The sequence below is a fragment of the Mus caroli genome, chromosome 6, assembly GCF_900094665.2.
Source record: "Mus caroli chromosome 6, CAROLI_EIJ_v1.1, whole genome shotgun sequence".
In the NCBI taxonomy this organism is placed as follows: Eukaryota; Metazoa; Chordata; class Mammalia; order Rodentia; family Muridae; genus Mus; species Mus caroli.
The window spans coordinates 18,875,479-18,898,190 of record NC_034575.1 but is presented as its reverse complement, the minus strand read 5'-3'; the positions used below and the strand labels follow the sequence as shown (position 1 = coordinate 18,898,190).

Here is a 22,712-nt window from a genome sequence, read left to right as displayed (position 1 = left end):
CTGCCTCTGCCTCTGCCTCTGCCTCTGCCTCTGCCTCTGCCTCTGCCTCTGCCTCTGCCTCTGCCTCTGCCTCTGCCTCTGCCTCTCCTTCCTTCTACCCTGCTTCCTATCCTCTCCCCTGCCTTCCCCTCTTCCCCTTCTCTGCCTCCTCCTCCTTCTTCTTCTTCTCTCTCTTTACTTTCTTTTTCTGCTTCTTTCTTCAAAAAATATCAGCTCTTGGTAAAAAAAAAGTTTATGAAGACAGATAATATTAAGATTTAAGATATAGTTTAGCTTTGTTAATTTTTGTAATTTAAAAGAACCACTGTTTTTGTATTAACTTGTAGCACAATTTGAGATCATGTGCTCCAGTAAACATGCACTCCTCCTTGGGTGGGCAGGCAAGTTCATGTATGACTCCTGAGTGCATGTGAGAATTTGTGTGTTTATACATATACAACTCAGCTGGCTTTAAATTAGTCATATAATTTTTGGCAGTCATGACTGTTGGCTAAAGTGTAGCATTTTACAAACCAAGATCACAGGAAGAGAAAAATCTGTTTTCTTCACTCAGAAGTGCATTTGAACACTCTCTTTAAAATATCTCAATTCGTTTTATAATATAGAAAATAAGGATATATTTTCCCAAAATATATCTGAACAGATATTTGAGACTAGATGAATTTTTGGTCTCCCTGTCAGAGTTCTGAGCTTTACAATAAATCTTTGTTGAATCATTGTATTATTGGGTGCTTGAATTACCATTAAATTGTAACAGTTCTTTAAAATCTGAGCCACCTATAGCTTTAAATTTTTCCTGTTTGTGGTACAGTTATAATGGTGTTGGCTGGTGTAATATCCTTTTAAAACTATTTGAGAGAAATGTCACACTTAATGCATTATGGAAGAATACATGCTTATAAGTGTTTACAGGATGCAATGATTAATATCCTAGAAAAGCTAACTGTGATTTAACCATATCATATTACATTCAATGAAAAGCATTTTTGCGTTATGTGAACACTGTTAACTCTTTTAACCTCAAGAGTAGTGTGGTTTTGTTTGTTTTTCTGTCTTTTTTTTTTTTTTTTTATGGTGCTGGGATCAAGACCAGGGCCTTGCATGGACTACACAAGAAGCCTAGCCTTGAGCTAAGGCCCTAGAACCACTATGTGCGTTCACTTACTGCTAGAGCATCATAGGCCGCTGTCCTGATAGGTCTCCCCTTAGAGGTAGGGATGCTGGTTCTGCATCACATCACTTACTCCCCCTATTCAGCTCCATTCTTGCTTTTCTCTGCTCCACAGCCATCAGGGCATCTTCCCTGTTATCTTTTTCACTTACTTTGTATTTGCTACCTTCAATTCCTAGTAACAGACAGAGTTTCTCTTTGATATGCCCTATCATAGGAATAGACTATGCACTTCTTGTTGTATTGCCATATAGTTGAAAGGCTAATAAATCATGCATTTAACCAAGTAAAGGATATTTTCAAGAAAGAGGCCCTTACCTCCAGAATTTGTCATTGTAGGATGCCTGAAATATTTAGTGGGTAAAGTTGGAGGTGTGTGTGTATCAGGGAGATGTCGTAAGCATCGTAGGAGTCTTTTGATTATACAAAAGTTTCCTAAATTTGGAGATTTTATCATCTTCAAATATTTCCTTATAATGTATGTTTTTATGCTAAACTATCTTTATAGCCATAGGGCTTTTTCTATTTTAACTTATTTCTCTCCCTTAACTTACAACTAAATTTCACACGTATAGGTATATTTCAGGAATTTATAACAGTTAAGAAAATTTCATTAATTATCAAGGTGTTATTCATTCCTTATTATATAAATAATAAAGTCAACATATATCTTAGTATAAATAGTTATCTTTATTTTGTTTTGTTTTTGTTTTAGATGGGGTCTCACACTGTACGCCAGCCTTACCTGGAACTCAAAGGTGTCATAGACTGGCCTTTGATTTGCAGTAACATCCACCCTCAGATTTCCACAAGCTATGATTATAAACATGAGCTCACACACCTGAATCATAGCTATCTTTAATGTGTAAATAAGGTTTCTTTCTTTTCTTTTTTAAATTGGATGTTTTCTTTATTTACATTTCAAATGTTTTCCCCTTTACAGGTCTCCCCTTCAGAAACCCCCATCCCATCCCCCTCCCCCTGCCTCTATGAGGGTGCTCCCCCCCACACTCCAGTCATCCCACCCTACACTGGGGCATCGAACACCCTCAGGCCCAAGGGCCGCTCCTCCCACTGACATCCAACAAGGCTATCCTCTGCCACATCTGAGGCCAGAGCCACGGGTCGCTCCATGTATAGTCTTAATAATACTTTATATAAGAGAAGTTAAAAAATAAACCATTTCTACAGTAACGTTTTACTGTATGAAAATTTTCAGACTACTTTAACACAAACTTTTTATGGTATATTTTTGGTAATATTTATTCATATCCTAGGGTATCTTTCAGGCTTTAGCTTCCTGAATATCTTTTGAGTTTTCTTGGACATCTACTTTGTAAATCCGAGTGTTCTGTTTGTGGAACTGGTGGTAACATCCGAATGCTAGTGGAGAGTGACTGTGGACTCTTCTCTCTACAAGGTGCTTTGGTCCTGTGTCTGATAATAGGTGGCTAGCTGCTCAGATAGAGTTGGTGCCAACCTCTGACCAATCAGCCAAGGTTAAGGACCAAAACCCATGTGCTAAGGCAGGAAGTGCACAGCTCTTCACTCTTCAGTCTCCAGAGGTCTCTGTGTTAAGAATAGAGTAGGCTTTCCCATAGACCAATGTCAGTGGCACTGGGTTCTCCACAAGTGACTGTGTGTAGGCATCTTATGGTGATCTGTTGTCCTTAGAGACTTGTGCTTGGAGACTTTCCAGTGGTTATTTGAATTGTTTTAAATGTCATAATATGTTACAAATATATGTTGCAAGGTCATAATAGTGTTACAAATAGTTATACCTGTGAAGAGGCATGTTAAAGGTCCCCCACCTTGGGCAAGATGCAGGCAAGCTGAGAGGATGTTGGGCATGAGGTGACATGAGCTGAAGGGGAAGCTTCAGCTTGTTTATAGCCGTGCTTACTACTCACTCTGATAGACTAGACCGTAAGCATCAGGGACTCCCACGTGCAGCTCCTCAGTCCCTGCGATGATGTTCTTTATTCTTTATCATTATTTCTCATGAAAAAATTGCTCTAGACATTAGCCAATTTTTAGGTACATGTCTTTAGTAGGTATGACAGACTCTGAAGAAGTCCTTTTGGTGGGGATAAGAAGCTTGACTTAAACATGGATTGCGTGTTGAGAGGTGGACTAGCTGATAAAGTGTTTGCTTTGCATACATGAAGCCCTGACTTCAGTCACCTGGACCCACCTCTAACCTCAGAGCTATGAAAGTGGGGATAGGAGGAACCCTATATAGCTTGTAGGCCAGCCCAACCTGTCTAGCTAAATGAGCAAGATCTAGATTGAGTGAAGATTGTTTCAAATATTGGTATCAAAAGCCAATGAGGAAGCCAGCAGATATGAACTCAGCAATACATATGCACACACAAAGTAAATGTGTAAATAAATTTGGGTTTAGTCTTATATTCTGAATCAAATGTATTTATCACTATTTTATATCATTTGGAAAAAATAATAATCAGGAGGAATAGTGTATCAGTCAGGGTTCTCTAGAGTCACAAAATTCATGGGTAGTCTCTATATAGTAAAGGAATTTATTAATGACTTACAGTCTGCAGGCCAACTTCCAACAATGGTCAGTAGCAGCTGTAAATGGAAGTCCAAGGATTTAGCAGTTTCTCAGTCCCACATGGCAAGCAAGTGAAGGAGAGGGAGAGAGAGGGAGAGAGGGAGAGAGGGAGAGAGGGAGAGAGGGAGGCAGACAGACAGGGAGACAGGGAGGCAGGGAGGCAGGGAGGCAGGGAGACAGGGAGATAGGGAGACAGGGAGAGGGAGAGAGGGAGAGGGAGAAAGGGAGAGAGACTGCCTTCCTTCTTCTAACGTCCTTATATGGTCTCCAGCAGAAGGTGTAGCCCAGGTTAAAGGTGTGTGCCACCACACTTTTAATCTCAGATGACCTTGAACTCGGAGATCTCCCTGTCTTGATCTTCTGGAATCCATAGACACTATGCCTCAAGATCTAGGTCAGAAGCTTCTATCTCCCAGCCTCCAGATTAGGGTCATATAGGTGAGCCTTCCAATTCTGGATTGTAGCTCATTCCAGATATAGTCAAGTTGACAACCAGGAATAGCCACTACAAATAGTAATGGGGCTTATTCTTTGAATCAGCACAAGCTATTGCCTGATCTCTATTTTTTTAATTTAGATAGCTAATATTCTTAACTTGTGGTTATATTCTCCAGCAAAGTCAAAACCAAACTGATCGTAAGTATCAGTTAGGAACTTTAAGGTAGAACTTCTCAGACCAGTGTATTAATAATCCTGAAATAATAGTGATGGGCTATTTCCAAGCCTGAGTATTTCATTCAGAAAGGCTAGTCAAAGAACTGTGGTCATCTGGGTTTGTTCTCGAGCCCTTTGTTCTTCCTTAGGGAATGCTCATACCTGCCTCTCCGTAGAATTTCACTTGCTTTCTGGTTTCAGATGTTCCTAGCATGGTAAGATCGGCTGTGGAAAATTCCTTTGAGATTTCTTTTCACACAGCACTGGAAAGATGAAGGATTTAAGGTGACTAGACCTCTGATGTATCAAGTTCTATCAGTCAGAAGTAGCCAGACAGAGAGGAGGACAGATCTAAGAACAGAGAGGAAATGTCGATAAAAGAGGAGCACAGTCAGAAGATACAGTATGGTGTGCAATGAGTGTGTCTAATAGATGTTGTATGAGATATTCTCTTATTAGTTGATTTCAGTGAATGTAAATATTTATACTAACGTTAACCTGTTATTTACTCTAAATTCAAATTCTTGTGGAACTCTTGTTTCTAATTGGTGCTCCCCAACCAGCTAGGGCATATAGTTTAGACCAGTTGTCAAGTGCGGAGTAGCTATTCAGCTAAACTTGTTTATAAATAAGTAGGCTTTACTTTAAAATACTTTTTTAAGTTTTCATTTATTTTATGTTGGTTATTTAAATATTCATTTTGTAATTGATAGAATCAACTCCAGGTTTCTAGTCTCTCTTTTGGGGAAAATAGATATATATATTCTTTTAAACCTAATTTAGTGAATAGATATGCAAAAAATTTACATAGCAGTAGCAATGTTCTGTATATGAATTCAGAATTGCTTTTGGAGTCTGAAAATATGCAAATATTTATGTCATCTAGTCTAGGTGTTCAGTTCTAGGTGTTAAAACATCTTGAGAATTTTTATCCATTTATTCTTTTTTTTTTATAAACCTCTGAGTTTGCTAATATTTTCAATCCATTTGCAGTGAGATCTTGAAAAACAGCATACTTTCCAAGTAAAACACTGATAAAAAGAAAAAAGCAAATGTGACATTTTTTTTTTCATTAAAGGAATGGCAGCCTGCATTTTATCCATGAATTTATGGATATAAACATGGTAATTCATCAGTAAAATTTAAACTAATTTGAATAAGTTATTTCAAAAGTTTTGCTGCTAAATTTTCTATTTTAGGCACCAACCAGAATTTTATTATTTGTTAGGGAAATATTCATCCAGGCCTTTGAAAACCCTACTGCTGGTATATGGTTTGCTAGTTCAAGTATCTTTGTAGGAAACTCATATCTGAGTAGCAATGCTGGCCACCACTAGGCATTGCTCTATCTGATTTCCACCTTAACAGATCCTGGGTGTCATTTAGACCATAGGCCCTGTTATACTCTCTGCTGTAGGGACTCTTAGAAGTTCATAAGTATATAGGTCAGTTGGTTATTCAGTGATGACGTTCCATTTCCATTACTAATTGGTTTCATTAGGAAACATTCTCAGTTATGTTCAGTGATACGTTAGGTCATGTCTGAGAGAAGATAGGTCCATTTTGGAAAGGCTTCGTTTCTCTGTGTGTCCTTCTGTCTGGCTCTCATCCTTGTTCTAACTCTCTAGCTCTCTCTTTCTCTGGCTTTTCACACACACACACACACACACATACACACACTTATATATACATATATTAAAATGTTTTCCTTCAGTCTTTAGTACTTCTATGAGTGTGCTCTTTTGTTTCAGTTTAGTCTATATTTCTTAGGAGGTGCTTAACTCAAGGACAAGGCCCCGTTCCTTGATGGCTTTCTGTTACATCCGAATGAGCCATCTCCAGAGCCCTTTCACTTTGGTCATTCTTGAGATGTGTGATACCATCTTCCTTATTGAAACTGGCCATTTTAAATTGGAGTTCTATTACTTTCATTCAAAGTTTAGAGTAAGATACAATCTCATGATAGTGTTAATATTCTGCTGCTGTTCCCATCAGAGCAGGGGTCAGAAATAAGGTGGTTGGAACCCCTTACTTTCTTCATCAAGCCATTGCTCATCTGTGATAATCTGTTTAGTTTAGAAAGAGCAAAATTTTTCATTATATCTGAGGAGAGTTAACTTATAATGAGTCTTGTTTCTAAATCCACCCTAAGAAACTGCTTGTTGCCTATGGGAAGAGGTTGCCAGTTGGTCAGCGTGTCTCAGTTTTTGATGGACACACAGTTTGCTGCTGCTGAGTGTCTCTGCAGAGTGCTTTGTGATGACTACAAAACCTCTGTGTCTTGCAAATAAAACTCCCTCCCAGGGAGACTTGCCATGAAATAGCAGATGGCACCGAGGCACAGAGTTCTTCCTGCCTGAAAGCAACATCATCTGCAAAGCAGAGCTCTTCAGTTACAGCTTTACAAAAAATCCTTCACTGGTTCTGTACTCGGGAGAGTCTGGCCGTGAGTATATTTGGACAACACACCAGTCATCTTAGAATTCTTTTCTGAGACTTTGCCTGCACTCTCCATCCCACTCACTTACATACTACAACATCCTCTCCTGGAAAGTAATAGTGAATAGTGGGAATTCTTCTACTGTAGAGGAATTGATAATAGCAAACACCAGACTTAGTGTGGGAGCATAGAAATAAAGGGTGTTTGTCTTTAAAGATTTAAAGATTGCAGCCCGGAGAGGAGAAAGCAGCATAAGCAAGTGATAATGGCAGGCATGTAGTACAGAGATGGCACAAAAGACACAATGTCTTAATATGGCACCTTTAGGAGGAAGTGAACTTCTTGTAGATTTTGTCAGAATTGGCTCATCAAGTGTAAAAGGTAATTCTAGGAAGAAGTTATAGACAGTGCCAAACTAGGATGGCACAAATGCATGATGGGATGGTGCCTTGAGGGTTAAAGGGAAATAACTCAGGTTCACATCCTAGCACAGGATGGGCCGTGTTGGACTCTGGTGTTCCTTTGCATTAAGCTCTACTGAGTGTGATTTGAGAAGCTCCAAAGAAAACCCTAGGCATAGTTAGTGGGTACAAATATGTCAGATATACCTGGCTAGGTTCACAAAATCTGCAAACTGGACCACTGCTTTGTAATGCTAGCTTCCTCATTTGAAAAAGAAGGATTCTGCCTTACAGGGAGCCAGTGATATTAAAATGATCCATGAAAACTAGGTCGGAAATGTGTTCAGGATGTAGTAAATGTTGAGTGAGCATTAGTTGCTGTTTCCAGCTGATGAGGGAAAAAGGTCATTTATTATTTGTAAAGCACAGTCCCCACTCTTGATATAGTCCATTAGATACATTGACTGTAAACTGTTAGATGGCTCTTAACATACCTTGCCCATGTTATAGGATAGTGAGATGGCACAGCATGTGTTCTAACTTCTTGAAAGAGTGGCTTGCATAGCCTTTTTGGTTCAGTTAGACCTTCCTGCATAGCTGGAGGAGAATACATGTGACTCAATTGCAGCAAGAACTTCTTGGGTTATCTTTGAGAACTCATGTTTCTCTGTTACTGCAGTCATCTTTGAATTGCTGGTTTCAGAAAAAAAAAAGTTCAGGGCACTCTTTGTGATAATTGGTTTGATTTAGTTTTGATGAGCTTATGTTATTGGTGGGGATGATTGAGGGCTATTTTTGTCATCCTTTTCACTGGTGGAGGGGGCAATTAAATAGATGTCAATGAATGAGAGGATTCCACAGCAGATGTTTAGAAGATAATGACCAATAAGCTTTGCCAGCTTTCTCTCTTATCTACTTATCATCTCCTTTAGGGACATAAGAGAGCCTTGTTGAATAACTCCTTAGCATTTAACCTGATTATCTTTTTCTAAAGATGCAGCTGAATTGAAGACCCAGAGTCAAATTAGAACTGCCAGCAGCATGAGGAAAGAGGAGGAATGGAGTCATAATTGTGTACTTAGAATGCAGAGACCAAGATTAGAGTTGTAGTGCAGAGATCTGATTTGTACTTTAGCCTGTCAGTGTGTCTTCTAGTTCAGAACACATGGGGCAGTATGTGCATGCAACAATACCTACCTCATTGTCTAACACTGAAGCAAAATGGCCAGGCAAACAAGGATTTTCCCTCTGTACCCCAGAGATATAACTTAGGATCTCCCATATAGATACCAATATCTTATTATGTTCACTTATCATATACATCTTAGTATTTGCATATAATGTGCACACCTCTTTCATGTATAAAGTAATCTGAAGATAATTCATAGTACTTAATACAATATAATGCAATGAAGATAGTTGATATCCTCTATTGTTTAATTAGGGAATAATGTCAAGAAAAATCTGCCTGTGTTCAGTCCTGGAACAATTGTTTTTCTTGGATATTTTCTGTCTGCAGGGGGTGGAGTGTTGAAGTGGAACTTATAGATATGGAGGGCAGACTCCAATTTCTACACAATGAGCCGTATCTCACAACTTTGCCCTAAGCTTATTTACAGTGCTGACTCCCTCTGTGATTCAGGTCATTTCTGATATGCACGAGATACATGATCCCATTCATTTTTTATTCTAGGGCAGTGGTTCTCAACCTTCCTAATGCTGCAACCCTTCTATACAGATCTTCATGTTGTGGTGACCCTCAACTATAAAATTATTTTGTTGCTACATCATAACTGTAAATGTTTATTGTTATGAATTGTAATGTAAACATTTGTGTTTCTTATGGTCTTAGTCAACTTGTGTGAAAGGGTCATTTGATTCCACCCAACGGGGTTGCAGCCTACAGGTTGAGAACCATTCTAGGGTCCTTAGTAAAACACATTCAAAGAAACAGATAAAGGTTTTCTTAACTTATTTTAACTTTAATATCCATTTTTTTCTCAGCACACAACTAATGAAGACTTTAGTTCTGTGTTCTTATATATATTTTCTATGGTATTAGAATTAGGAACGGACTTCAAACTTAGAACATATATTTTTAGACTAGCATACAGTGCAACTGGCAGATACCAGGGTTTATGTTTACCAGGGAGAGTGGTACAGCACCACACCCATTTATTAACTGTCCTTTGGCATCCTTTCTAAGATTCTACTATTTTCCCTGTTGTTGTAGTTGCAGAAGTAAAACAACCAAATGGCAGTTATTAACCATTTAATACAGAACTCTCTTTCAAGTATCTTGTTGAATATAATAATCTTGTTAAATGTTATTATTGCTGTTGTCGTTGTTATGGGGATGATGAAGTTGAGATCCTGAGATCAAGGAGCCCGAGTAATGCCATATAACTTGTGGAGGATCTAGATATAATAGAAATGTAATAACCTAAGTAGAAGACTCCATTATCTTTCCCTAATGCATAAACTGACTGGCTAACTGATGAAAGAATATTACCCTGCGTGGACTGTTTTCTGATCCTGTGTGGTTGCTGAATTAATTTTACTTTTTTGCTAGGTGAGAGTGGGGTGGAGATTCAAATACGAGAATAGAGGATGTGATCATCCTCCAAAGGAATAGTGATTTTAGCACATTATTTCTGTTTCTTAGTGAATTCATTAAAATGGAGATATTGAGAACTTGTTATGTAATAAACATTATTTTAGTTGGGTTTAAAGCAGAATGCTAAAGCCACATTCTCTTAGTCAGGGTTTCTATTCTTGCATAAAACATCATGACCAAGAAGCAAATTGGGGAGGAAAGGGTTTATTCAACTTCCACTTCCACATTGCTGTTCATCCCCAAAGGAAATCAGGACAGGAACTCACACAAGGCAGGAACTTGGAGGCAGGAGCTGATGCAGAGGCCATAGAGGATGCTACTTACTGTCTTGCTTCCCCTGGTTTGCTCAGCTTGCTTTCTTACAGAACTCAAGACTACCAGCCCAGGGATGACACCACCCACAATGGGCTGGGCCATCTCCCTGTGATCACTAATTGAGAAAATGCCTTACAGCTGGATCTCCTGGAGGCATTTCCTCAAGGGAGGCTCCCTTCTTTGTGATAACTCCAGCTTGTCTGAAATTGACACACAAAACCAGCCAGCACACATATTTTTTTTCTACCATAAACCAGCTTTTGGCCTACTAGGATTTTTAAATAATAAGTAAAACACGTGTAGCTCTTTAGAAAACAGAATATATTCTCTAGATCAATCTACAGCTATGAAGTAAAGAAAAGAAGACTACATCAATGTTCTTTGTTCAGACCCAGAAAGATACTTATACTGCTTTGAGGTTAATTTCATCATTTGTAAAAATACACCATAATAGTTTTAAAGAAATGAATGGGACATATTGCTAAAGGGTACAAAATTCACTTATGCAGAATGAAAAGTTCTAGATATGTTATTTTCAGCCTGACCAACCATAATTAATAATACCATATTAAATATTTGAATTCTAATATGCAAGGACACCTTAAGTATTCTCACCACACTCTTACACATGCATACACACGTACCCACACAGGATAACTAGGAAGTAGTGAACAGGCTAATTAGTTTAATTATAGCAACTAGTTTACAGTTTATAAACCTGTCCAGGAAAGGTCAAAGAACAGTGAAGCATCATATCATATATGCCTTTGAGTATATATAATTTTTATTATTACTCCAGAAGGATCAAAAGAGAAGACAAAAGACGAACAAGGCATTTGGGGTCTGTTCTCTGTGCACTCTGGCAGAAGAATTAGTGCAATCCTCGGACTTCACCTGAGGTCTCATTTTCCACCTGCCTCCCACATACACACCAGAAACAGCACCATAATGGTGTGTGCTTTTTCTCAGGTTTGCATTCTGGCAAGAATGTGGGTGGAAGCCATTCACTCTGTAGCTGAGTTAGCTTTGCCTAGGGTCCATTTATCTGTAATGCTGTAGGATTTGTGATTCTGTACTCATTAGTCTGTATGCCTTTTATTATAAGATATGTTAAATTGCTATTGTACATTTGGGGCTTTTTAATCTTCCTCTCAATATTGTGAGATAATAACATTTCAATTTGGCAAAATAATGTTAATTTCAGTCTTCCTCAGGCGCTTATATTTAGATGCTTACTGTTTATTGGGGCAGGCTCACTGAATGATGAGCTTTTATTGCAAAAATATAAAAAAATATTTTATTTTAAAACCACCTCACAGGAAATATTAGGCTAGCTAGGGACTGTAATGTTCTCCCTGGTTCTGTACTTCCTTGGGTTTTTTTTCTTTTAATTGATTCTGATTAACTACTAGTTGCTACATATTACCAATAAAGCCAAGATAAAAGCTGTCAATATGTGGTTGTCAATTCTTCCATAATGGGAATTGAGGGGTGAGGTGTCCGGCGTGGCATTGCTGTTCCTCATGGATTTTGCTGATTCTGCTATTTCACAGTCTTCATAATCAATGTGATAGCTTCCGTTGTCATATCAAATGTTAGCCAGCAGAGAAAGAAACCAGAAAGTGTTTACTGCAGCAATCCCTTGTGGCTTCCTGGAGGTCATACATTTATCTTCTGATATCTCATTGGCTGCTCAATAAATCTGGTATTTGTAGCCGCTGATGGGTATAGTCACTATTCCTAGGACAGGTTGCATATGTCCATTTTGAAAGGCTTGGGATCAGAAATGTTTTAGCTTTCACATTTCCTTCCTGATTTTTAGAATATTGCATAGACTTTACAGTTACGCAGTCTCAATCTGAAAGTTCTGAAGACTAGAATTCTCTGAAGCTGAAGTTTAGCCTGCGTCTGTGCACATGGAAGAGGAACAGAGACTTTATAGAACAGGTCTCCATTGATGCTAAAATCTCCCCCATGTGAGAGGCCTGGTCAGAGCCTCTCAGTATACAGAGCATCTTTTGAGGATGGCTTTTTGTTTTAGAGTGTGGAAAGTGCCAATATCGTACATTTTGTTTGTCAACTACTGGTTTATACTACTTTCTCCTTCGTACTTTATAATCTTTACTGTATGTGATGAGCAGTGTGCCTGTACCTTGTGCATTTGCATGAGCATCAGTGCCTGGAGGAAAGAATCTTGCTTCTTGAAAACTTGGTCTTCAGTCCTGAAGATGCTCTACCCACTAGTCACCTACTGCTTTGCTGTGGAATCTGTACCCACCTTTGTTCACCCGATGTCATGTAACTGCTTCATTATTAGCTTGGTGACGAGAACGGCAGGCCAAGGCAGGATCCACACAGCAGTGGTTACTGAGTTTTTTGTGGCATACTGGCTGGTCTCTTGTCTAGAAGAATCCTGGCATATGTCTTCAGTTAATCTATTTAAAACTAGAAGTCTAGAATTGAATTTGAATGTGGAAAACATAACATATATACAGAACATCTTTAAAATCTGGATTTTGTTTTCTTCAGTGCAATCATTATTTTAGCTGCATACACTATGATAACAGCCAGTCTGGATCTATAAAATTTATCCTTTACTGTCAATATTTGAAGTATTTTTATAAGGTTGGTGTCTTGACTGTGTTTACACATTTTCAAGGATATGTGTATTCTATTTAAGCATTTATAATTATTTTTTTATAAAAAAGTTTGTTCTAAATTCCCAGTAGATAATGTTAGATATTTATTTATATTTGAAAGAAGTGTTTTATTTATTCATGGTGAAAGTAGAAGCCTGAAAATAAAATATGGGGAAAATTAAAACATGGTTAAACAATAAATCTACTGAGGCACAAATATTGACTGATGCTGTGTACCAGCATAAATGTAATAATGGGAGATTGAGAATTCTTAATTGGTGAGCAGTTCATACTACTGTGCTAAATACTGTGAATAATGTCTTACTACACTAGTGGATATGGCAAATTAATAGAGCTTTGCTGACATGGGGTAAAGGACTCAGAAGTGAAGAGTCTTAACTGTAGCAGTGAGCTAAATGAGTTTAGAAAGATGAAGCAGAGCTTTATAAAGGGCAAGGAAGGAGGTGGTTGAAGTTATTGTTGACGATAAGCATGAAGTGAGTCAGTTGATGTGGCTGCCAAGAATTAATTATCTTTTAGGTTGAATTAATGCATGAGGAATGCTTGCAGTGTGGGAAGCTGCCCTCCCACTGCTTTCTGGGTTGGCCACACTATCCTAGGAGAAATATGAACACTCTACCAATGTATATAGAGAGGACGTTGCTACTGTAACACATGTCATTTGCTTCATCTTACAGCTTTCCATGAATTTTAATGCACTGAGTTTCAGGTAGCATGTTTATTTCATGGGAAAGCACAGTTAATACGTGGAAGAGTGTCTGGCCATTGGAGAAAGAAACCAGGAACTTTCACTTTAGGAAAGAGAAGACTCATAAGCCAGTGCTTCTGCTTAGATTCTTACATTGCTTTGTTAAGAAACTAGCTTCTAGTCTGTTTTTTCCTAGCAAGTTCAGAACCACAAATAGGTTGTAAAACAAAGTCAAAGGGTGGATATTTACTGTTTTTAAGTGCCCAAAATGTGAATGGGCTTCCTTGAGGCACTAGAGATACTTCAATTCAATCAGTCCAGGCAATCAATCAATTGATCAATAATCCATCCATCAATCAATCTCAATCTCTCTCTCTCTCTCTCTCTCTCTCTCTCTCTGTGTGTGTGTGTGTGTGTGTATGCTCACGCAAAGTGGGCTCAAATGAATTGTGAGAGGTTAATTGTTATAGATTTCATAAGATTAATACATTGATGTGGATGTGGTGGTGTGTGCCTATAATCAAAACACTTGGAAGACAGAGGCAGGAAACTCTGGAGTTTCAGACCAGCATGAGATTCGTACCTAGTTTGAAGCAAGCATAGGCCATGTACAAGTTGAGGCCAGCCTGGGACACATGAGACTATCAAAAAACCAAACAACAGTATTAAAATCCAGTGAAGTCCAGATGATTACACTGATCAGAGTGATGTGAGTAGATGATTACGATGGCTTTCATTTCATTTCTTTGATCTAAGTTTCTTTGAAATCCTCATGCTAATCATCATCATCATCATCATCATCATCATCATACAGTGTCTTAGTTAGGGGTTTATGGGTGTGAAGAGACATCATGACCAAGGTAAGTCTTTTTTTTTTAAATTTAATTTATTTGTAATTCATTTTTACACTCCATATTCCATTCCCCACCCCTCCCTATCCACCCTCTGACTGCTCCACATCCCACATCTCCTCCTCACCCCACCCCATCTTCATGTGGATGACCCTACTCCCCACCCCACTTGACCTCTAAACTCTCCCTCTCCCCCTCCCCCTCCCTCTCTTGAGGCCTCCAGTCTCTTGAGGGTTAGGTGCATCATCTCTGAATGAACACAGACCTGGAAGTCCTCTACTGTATGTGTATTAGGGGCCTCATATCAGCTGATGTATGCTGTCTGTTTGGTGGTATAGTGTTTGAAAGATCTCGGGGATCCAGATTAATTAAGACTTCTGGTCCTCCTACATAATTGCCCTTCTCCTCAGCTTCTTTCAGCCTTCCCTAATTCAGGAACAGGGGTCAGCTGCTTCTGTCCATTGGTTGGGTGCAAATAACTGCATCTGACTCTTTCAGCTTCTTGTTGGGTCTTTCAGAGGGCAGTCATGATAGGTCCCTTTTGTGAGCACTGCATAGCCTCAGTAATAGAGTCATGCCTTGGAACCATCCCTTGAGCTGGATCCCATTTTGAGCCTGTCACTGGACCTTCTTTTTCTCAGGCTCCTCTCCATTTCTATCCCTGTAATTCTTTCAGACAGAAACAATTATGGGTCAGAGGTGTGACTGTGGGATGGCAACCCCATCCCTCACTTGATGTCCTGGCTTCCTGCTGGAGATAGGCTCTATGAGTTCCCTCTCCCTAGTGTTGGGCATTTTATCAAGGGTCCCTCCCTATGAGTCCTGGGAGTCTCTCACCTCCCAGGACTCTGGTGTATTCTGGGGGAAGGGGATGCTCCCCCAACCTCCTACCTCCTGAGGTTGCCTGCTCACACTCTTTCTGCTGGCCCTCAAGGCTTCAGTCCTTTTCCCTCACCCAATACCAGATTAGGTTCCCCTCTACCCCCCACCCTGTCCACATTCCCTCCCAAGTCTCTCCATCCTTTCCTTTCCACTTGTGCTTGCTTTCTTCTATCTCCCATGTGGAACTGAGGCATCCTTACTTGGGTACTTAAGCTTGTTGAGCCTTTTGAATTCTGTGGACTGTATCTTGTGTATTCTGTATGGATTTTTTTTTTTTTTGGCTAATATCTAGTTATTAGTGAATAGTCACCATGCTGCATGTCCTTTTGGGTCTGAGTTACCTCACTCAGGATGATATTTTCTAGTTCTTTCCATTTGCCTGCAAAAGTCAGGATGTCCTTGTTCTTAATTCTCAAGTAGTATTCTATTGTGTAAAAGAACCACATTTTCTGTATCCATTCTTCTGTCGTGGGACATCTGGGTTTTTTCCAGCTTCTGGCTATCACAAATAAGGCTATTATAAGCATAGTGGAACAGGTGCCCCTGGCATCGGGGGCAGGGGCATCTTTTGGGTATATTCCCAAGAGTGGTATAGCTGGATCTTCAAGGTAGATCTATTTCCAATTTTCTGAGGAAACTCCATATTGATTTCCAGAGTGGTTAAATTTACATGGAATTGCCTTACAGTTTGAGAGGTTTAGCCCGTTATCATCATGGCAGAAAGCTAGGCAGCGTTCAGGCAGACATGATGCTGGAGGAGTTCTAAGGAGGAAACTGTCTCCTGCAGGCAGCTAGGAGGAGGCTCAAATTCTACACTGGGCTTAAGCCTAGGAGAGTGCAAAGCCCACCCCCACAGTGACACACACCTTCCAACAAGTCCACACCTCCTAGTAGCACCTAGGCCCTGTGGGCCAAATATTCAAACACAAGAGTCTATAGGGGGCCAAACCTTTTCAAGTTACTGCATATAATAATGTCTAAATTATCCCCCTGAAAGGAAAACTTAACGTCAGTTGATTTGTGTCCAGTAATCATGCTGTATAGGCGTAAGGCAGGTGTGATTGATCGAAATTGTTCTGAGTTTTAAAATGTGCAAAATTGCTGTTATAGTGTGCTGGCTAGTTCTATGTCAACTTGACATAGCTAGAGTCATTTTGGAAGAAGGAGACTTAGCTGAAAAAATGTCCCTACCAAACCATCCTGTGGTGCGTTTTCTTGATTGATAATTTATATGGGAGGGCCCAACTCTGTGTGGGGCAACCTCTAGGTTGGTTGTCCTGGGCACTATAAGAAAGCAGACTGAGGATGCCATGAGGAGCAAACCAGTAAGCAGCACCCCTCTATGGGCTTTGTTTCCGTCTCTGCTTCTGAGTTCCTGCGTGCTGGAGTTGGGAACTGGGAAAAAGGGATGAATTGGGGGAACAAATGTTGGAAGGAAAGATCTGTATTTTCCATTGGAGATAGGGACAGGGAGAGAGGCGGGGCTGCAGAAGGAGACAGAAAGGGAGTGGACCAGAATGGAAGGGAGGTGGGGAGGAACTGGGAGGAGGGGATGGAAGAGAAACCAGAGTCAGTGTATGTTATATGAAGAAATAAAAATCTGTTACCAAGAAAAGGAAGAAATTCTAGTTTTAATTGTTTTAATTATTAATTGAGTGTGTGTGTGTGTGTGTGTGTGTGTGTGTGTTTATTTGAGTGCATTGCTCATGGACTCTGGATGCGTGTGTCAGATATCCTGATGCTCAAGATGCAGCTAGGTGAGTCGCCTGACACACAGGTCTTGCTAAATGACCTCAGTTCTTCTGCAAGAACAGTATAAGTTCTTAACGCATGAGCCACTCTTTCAACCTACAAAATTTATCCTTAAGGTCATTTATGAATTTTTATTTTTAAAAAAGTATTTGTTTATTTACACTAATGCCATTACCATGATTATTGTGTATGCCCATAACCATGTGTGTGTGTGTGTGTCTGTGTGTGTATGTGGTGTAGATCAGGAAACACATTTCTACAGTTGCCTCTCTGCTTCTTTCCTACCGTCCTGGGGATTGGCCTCAGGTGACCAGGCTTGGGAAGTAGTACCATAATGGCTGAGCTCTCTTGCCAGACTAACTGTTGATATTTTAAGAGGTTATTTTTCAGAAATGTTTTGAATCCAGGGTAACATTGATCTTGAGTGTGAGATAGATTTTCCATAAGCTTCTTGCGTCCACATATGCACAGTCTATTATATTTTCTGCACTCTGACTCTAATGGCACATTTGTTAAAACGGATGAGCCGACATTGACGTGTCATAGACTCCAGAGTCCTTAGCTTATAATAGACTTCACTGTTGATGCTGGACATTCTGTAGGCTTGGATCAATTTATAATGTAATGTATCTATCACTGTAGTGCCTATATCCCAAGAGTTCCTTTGTATATTGGAAATTAATGCATCACTCCCCAGCTGACCTCAGAGAACTGCTGATCACATCCTTTCCAAAGCTTGGCCTTTTTACAGAAGTCATGCTGTAGGAGTGACAGAGACTTTTCCAGATGGGCGACTCTCACTTATTAAATTCATATTGTGTTCTGCATGTCTTTTGTCTGGTAGCTACTTTCTTTTAGAATTGAGTAATAATGCTACATCTCAGGATGTAACGTTTTCTTCTATGCTTCACCTACTAAAGGAACATAAATTGAAACACACAGTTGTACAGGTGTTAGTTGGGACATAAGTTTTCAACTCTGAGTAAATACTAACAGTGGAATTCCTGGATTATATAGTGACAACCTGTTTTCTGAGATTTCACACTCTCTGTTTGGTAATTATATCCACCACTTTTTTTTTTAAACTATTGATAGCAAATGAGGGTTCCTACTGTTCTTTGTCCCCGCCAGGACTTGGACCCTGTCAGTGTTCCGTATCTGGTCCATTTTAGTAGGTTTGAAGTAGCATCTACATCCTACTTGGGTTTGCATTACTGTAGTAGGATTACATGGAATATCAGGTCATATGCCTATGCGATCTTTTTGTTGAATCTTTGGTGAGACAACTGCAAAGATCATTGACATTTTAAAATTTGGTTGTTAATTTTCCTATTGTTAAATTTTTTGCATTCTTTGTATATATTAGATACTAGTTTCTTATCAACTGTGTTATTGACTGTGTATTTTCTCCTGGTTTATAGCTCATATTCTCATTCTATTAATACTGTCTTTCACAGAGTACAAAATTTTAATTTAAATAAATCTAGCATCTTAATTATTTCATTTTATAGCATTGTTCTTATATCAAAATTAAATCATCAAATATAGTCGATATAAATTTTTTTGCTTTGTACATAGGGACTAGTTATCTATTTTGAGTTAATATTTGTAATATTTGTAATGAATGAAAGATATTTGTCTAGAGACATCTTTTCTTGTGAATTTCCAGATATCCCAGTACCATTTGCTGTAAATACTGTCTTTTCTCTGTTGATTGGCTTTGTGTCTTTGTGAAAGATCGGTTGATATTTCTTCTCTAGGTCTCTTTCTACTGCATTGATCTGCTTGCGTACTACTTTCATTAATTTCAGTCTCCTGATTATTGTACTCATAAACACTGATGATAAGTAGTGTCAGTCTTCCAACACTGTTCCTAAGTTCAGTACCACAGTGAGTATATCTGTCCTTTTGTTTTTCTGTACAGTAGAATTCGTTTGTTGCAGCTGAGAAAACAATGCTTTATAACTTTGAGTGAGCTTTATTTTAATCCATAAGATCAAATAAGGAAAATCTGACATCCTGACAATATTATGCCTGTCTACCTGTGAAATGCAATTAGCCTTCCAGTTAGTTTCCTTTGGTGTCTTTGTTAGTTTCATACCTTTCCCTTATACATTTTGTCTTGTACATTTGTTAGATTTAGACTCAGGCTTTGCATCTTGGAGATAGTAAAAATTATTTTGTATGATTCATTTAAAATTAAACATATTCACTGATGTTATATAGGAAAGAATTAACTTTTGTACCCTTTTCTTACACACTTCAGCCATACTATAATTGATTATTAGGTGAGGGACTTTTTGTTATCATTATTTTTGGACTTTTTCATAGACTTTCATTATAACCTATGAAGAAAGACACTTAATTTCTTCTTCCTCTTTTGTCTTGTTTTCTTCCTGTGTTAGTTAGGATTTCCATTATTCCCTTGATAAGCAGTGGTCAGTGGAGCATTCACCCACTTAGCTGATCTTAGGTTGGAAGCTACTCGTTCATGTCTCATCACTGTGTGCTTCAAAAACTGTTTAGTTTTGTGGACTTTAAAAACACATAGAATTTAGGGAGTCCCTCTACGTTTATAGTTCATGGTAATCTCTTTTTTAAAGATTATGAGAGAATGTGGATTTTCCTAAATGCTTTCTCTATACCTACTAGTAGGATCATGTGTCTTGTTTTCACTCGTTACCTACTTGATGGGTGACACTCACTGAATTTTGAGTGTTGCATCACACAACTGTGAGAAATCTCACTTGGTTCAGGTTCAATAATTGATTTTTATAACTATTAGATTCGTATTTTCCAACATTTTCTTGAGGATTTTGTATTTATATTCACAAGAACTACTGATCTGTAGGCTTCTTCTCTTCTATTGGAAGTTTAGATTGTCAGTCATAATTAAAGAGATTTTTCGCACACTAATGCATAAAGGGTTTCTCCCATGTTTTCTTCTAATTTGGTTCATCTTTTATATATTGAAATATTTAATCCATTTAACTCATAGCATTGTGATTATGGTGCAATTTATGTTTTTCGGGGAAATAGTTATTTTTATACCAGACTTTGGTATTAGACTGTAGTTAACAGTGGACCTCAGTAAACATAAATCACTTTTCGAGTAGTATTTTGAGTTTCTATGTATGTATTCATTTCTGGTTGTTTTTCTTTCCATCTCTTCCGTCAGTATACAACTCAACTAGTCTGTTTCTGAGCATAGAAACCCCTTTTATGGTACTACTTTCTGGGAGTTACCATCAGTGCTGCATTTAAAGATTAATTTCATTTTTCTTTCCCCATTACATCTATGTGGAGATATAACTACTTTGTGCTAATTAAATGACTTTATTGACTCTTTATATAACTATAATTTTTGGGTGCTCTAAATGTAACTACAATGTCTTTTATTTATATGTATATTCATTTAGAGATGTTAATTCATGAACTATATCATGAAAAACTTGCAAATAAAAACATCTCACACCAAAATAAACCCGACCCATAGTCAAGTGGAAGCTAAGGAGCTTTACATTAAACTTTGCACTTTCACTCTTAAATGTATATTATCCACTTATCCACCACCAAACAACAATGTAACGAATTAGAACTCTCGTATTTATAGAGATTGGATCTTGATATGTCTGTATATACTTGTGCACGTTTTGAGAACTATACCAGGCTTATTGTAGTTTCTGTGTCAATGACTTTTCCCAATCTCCTTTCTGGTTAGTATCTTTGTGTTTACCATTCCATAATTATTGGAAAGTAATTCTCACTAATAAGCTTAAAGAGATAAAGTTGAAATTGCAAAAGTCATATTTTAGAGGCATTTCTCAACAGAGTAACAAAATCCTTTGGACTGAAGAAAGTTGAAAGAGAAACAAGTTGTTTGTTACAAATGTTTCAGCAAATAAGGGAACTAGGACAAATGGTTACGAAAGTTTCTTCTATGTCACTGCCATTGTTTCAAGTTTCACTGGTCACTGGATTTGTAAGGTGAAGCCCTTTCCTGTGACTGCCATGGCTTGGGAACTAACATGTTACCAGTTGCCTCTCACTAAGCAGTTGTTGCTCCAGTTCCATTTGGTCCTTTTTGTGAGCTATCCTTAGAAGGCCAAAATGGTGGCCTTACTTTGCTTGTGCACATGCATACAACAGGTGCTTGCTTTTATTTTCTTCATGTTAGGGGAACAGAGATTGTAATTTAATGCCGATGTTCTTTGATGCTGTGCTTCATCCAGGCTAGCTTCTAAAATGAAGGCATTAACTTCAGTAAAGAAATGGACCATCTTCATCATTTAGTCCTCAGAGCAAGAAAGTTTTAGTTATATTTTTTTTAGCACCTGGGTTCAACAGTACACTTATTTATTAGCCTGTTAGTACCAGAACAGTTTCATTTCAAGCTTTCTTGTTTCTTAGACTCCTAAATAAAATCCAGGTTTTTGAAAGAGCTTGTCTCCCTCATATTTGAATGGCATTTTAATAAGCCCTTTGAAAAGGTTTAAATTTATTTCACACCAGCTTTCATTTTGAAGCCAAATCATACTGGTTTGTTTAGCTTTCTAATCCTTTAATCATTTTTTCCACAGCATGGTTCCACATGCTTCACATCCTTCTATAGGTTCTACAACGTGACAAAGTCTCCAACATGTCTAATCAGGGCGGGATGGAACAGAGGCATCACGGCTTGGCTGGTCATTATGTGTTGCAACATCTACTATTCCCAGAACTGCCTTGTTCTAGTTGAATCTAGGCATAGCATTCTGTTCCTCCAGGTCATAATTGCCAACCGTGTGTGTGTGTGTGTGTGTGTGTGTGTGTGTGTGTGTGTGTGTGTGTGTATGTGTGTTTGCTCGTGTACATGTGCAATGAAGTTGAGCTTCCTATCATGAAAGGACACAGGGAACTGAGACAAATGTTTTCAGGTACCTGTACTGGGTTTAAATCTCTGTTCCTGCTATCATAAAATTAATTATAACTTTTTAAAACAAGAGGCACCTTATCTTTATTTTGCAGTAGAGCTTAAAATTCTGTAGCTGATACTGTTGTAATTGACTGAAGGGCATGACAGGTGAGTTATAACATGAGTGTAAGCTAACCCCAGCAGTTACGATGGCTAGTAGTGATGGTAGATGCGTTCCCAGTGCTGGTTGCATCCAGTTAATACATTTCTGTTCTCCCAGTGGGCTTAACTTGTTCCTAGTTTACCTGTTGAATCTCTGGTCTCCTGAACTTGTCATCTGTTCATGGCTCCATTTATTTCAGTTCAGTCATTTGAAGGGTGCTTGTTCATGGAATTCAAACTTGGAGAAGCCAGCAATTGTTTCTTTCAGAAGATTGTTTGTCAGGAGTCCCTTCTGTCTGTTAGGGCTTTATAGCTTATTGCCTCTTGCCCCCAAATAGTGCCTACTCCTTTCTAAGAGTTCTTGCTCTCTTCGCTTTGCTTATTCAGCACTATTTCATACCTCAGTCAGTCTCCCAGAAAATGTTTAGATTTTTCCTGTCTCTGCAAAGGGATTGGAAGCTAACACTAGGGACTCTGTGTAAGGGAGACACAGAGTTTAAGTCTGTGTCTCCATTCAGAAAAGCAGGGAAGTCACTTGGTTAAAAAATATTCATAAACACAAGCAGTAAGATATTTCACTTTGACTACAAAGGTAATTCGGTGTCTAATCAAATTTACATCGCATCAAATGTAACTTTTAATACTTGTTA

At 38.6% G+C, this 22,712-nt stretch overlaps 1 protein-coding gene across 10 annotated transcripts in view; it reads left to right on the top strand.

Moving 5' to 3' along the window:
• The window catches only part of Cadps2 (calcium dependent secretion activator 2), a 534,832-nt gene that overhangs the window by 114,701 nt on the left and 397,419 nt on the right, over nucleotides 1-22,712 (top strand). The gene's annotated exons all lie outside the window — the stretch shown is intronic.